The following is a 2,500-nucleotide window of genomic DNA, read 5'->3' on the forward strand; positions in this document are numbered from 1 at the left end:
ACTCTTCTGGGAAGGCTTTCCACTAGATGTTGGAACATTGCTGCTATAACAGCCTCCACTCTTCTGGGAAGGCTTTCCACTAGATGTAGGAACATTGCTGCTATAACAGCCTCCACTCTTCTGGGAAGGCTTTCCACTAGATGTTGGAACATTTCTGCAGGGGGACTTGCTTCCATTCAGCCACATGAGCATTAGTGAGGTCGGGCACTGATGTTGGGCGGTTAGGCCTGGCTCGTAAACGGTGTTCCAATTCATCCCAAAGGTTTTCGAGGGGTTTGAGGTCAGGGCTCTGTGCAGGCCAGTCAAATTCTTCCACAACGATCTCGACACAAAACCATTTCTGTATGGACCTCGCTTTGTGCACAGGTGCATTGTCATCCTGGACAGGAAAGAGCCTTCATGACCCCCCCCCCCCGGTGTAGAGAAGAATGAATAAAAGCCCAACAAACTTCTAATGAACGTGACCCCCTTCCCCTACCCCCCCGGTGTAGAGAAGAATGAACCAAACTGTTGCCACAAAGTTGGAAGCACAGAATCATCTAGACTGTCATTGTATGCTGTAGCATTAAGATTAAGATTAAGCATTAAGATTTCCCTTCACTGGAACTAAGGGACTTGAACCATGAAAAACAGCCACAGACCATTATTTCTCCTCCACCAAACTTTACAGTTGGCACAATGCATTGGGGAATATAAGAGTTTTCCGAGCATCCGCCAAACCCAGATTTCGTCAGTTGGAAGCGTGATTCATCACTCCATTTCCACTACTCTAGAGTCCAATGGCAGCGAGCTTTACATCCCTCCAGCCGACGCTTAGCATTGCGCATGGTGATCTTAGGCTTGTGTGCGGCTGCTCGGCCACGGAAACCCATTTTCATGAAGCTCCCGACGAGCAAATGTTGCTTCCAGAGGTAGTTTGGTACTCGGTAGTGAGTGTTGCAACCGAGGACAGACGATTTTTACGCTCTACGTGCTTCAGCCCTCGGCTGTCCTGTTCTGTGAGATTGTGTGGCCTACCACGTCGCGACTGAGCCGTTGTTGCTCCTAGACGTTTCCACTTCACAATAAAAGCACTTCCAGTTGACCAGGGCAGCTCTAGCAGGACAGAAATTTGACGAATTGACTTGTTGGAAAGGTGGCATCCTATGACTGTGCCACGTTGAAAGTCACTGAGCTCTTCAGTAAGGCCATTCTACTGCCAATGTTTGTCCATGGAGATTGCATGGCTGTGTACTTGATTTTATACACCTGTCAGCAACGGGTGTGGCTGAAATAGCCGAATCCACCAATTTGAAGAGGTGTCCTCATACTGCTGTATATATAATGGATGAAGGGTGTCCTCCTACTGCTGTATATATAGTGGATGAAGGGGTGTCCTCATACTGCTGTATATATAGTGGATGAAGGGGTGTCCTCATACTGCTGTATATATAGTGGATGAAGGGGTGTCCTCATACTGCTGTATATATAGTGGATGAAGAGGTGTCCACATACTGCTGTATATATAGTGTATGAAGGGTGTCCTCATACTGCTGTATATATAGTGGATGAAGGGGTGTCCTCATACTGCTGTATATATAGTGGATGAAGGGGTGTCCTCATACTGCTGTATATATAGTGGATGAAGGGGTGTCCACATACTGCTGTATATATAGTGGATGAAGGGGTGTCCTCATACTGCTGTATATATAGTGGATGAAGGGGTGTCCTCATACTGCTGTATATATAGTGGATGAAGGGGTGTCCTCATACTGCTGTATATATAGTGGATGAAGAGGTGTCCACATACTGCTGTATATATAGTGGATGAAGAGGTGTCCACATACTGCTGTATATATAGTGGATGAAGGGGTGTCCACATACTGCTGTATATATAGTGGATGAAGGGGTGTCCTCATACTGCTGTATATATAGTGGATGAAGGGGTGTCCTCATACTGCTGTATATATAGTGGATGAAGGGGTGTCCTCATACTGCTGTATATATAGTGGATGAAGGGGTGTCCTCATACTGCTGTATATATAGTGGATGAAGGGGTGTCCACATACTGCTGTATATATAGTGGATGAAGGGGTGTCCTCATACTGCTGTATATATAGTGGATGAAGGGGTGTCCTCATACTGCTGTATATATAGTGGATGAAGGGGTGTCCTCATACTGCTGTATATATAGTGGATGAAGAGGTGTCCACATACTGCTGTATATATAGTGGATGAAGGGGTGTCCACATACTGCTGTATATATAGTGGATGAAGGGGTGTCCACATACTGCTGTATATATAGTGGATGAAGGGGTGTCCTCATACTGCTGTATATATAGTGGATGAAGGGGTGTCCTCATACTGCTGTATATATAGTGGATGAAGGGGTGTCCACATACTGCTGTATATATAGTGGATGAAGGGGTGTCCTGTATATATAGTGGATGAAGGGGTGTCCTGTATATATAGTGGATGAAGGGGTGTCCTCATACTGCTGTATATATAGTGGATGAAGGCG

The sequence above is a fragment of the Oncorhynchus keta genome, unplaced genomic scaffold (genome assembly GCF_023373465.1).
Source record: "Oncorhynchus keta strain PuntledgeMale-10-30-2019 unplaced genomic scaffold, Oket_V2 Un_contig_13870_pilon_pilon, whole genome shotgun sequence".
NCBI classification, from domain to species: Eukaryota; Metazoa; Chordata; class Actinopteri; order Salmoniformes; family Salmonidae; genus Oncorhynchus; species Oncorhynchus keta.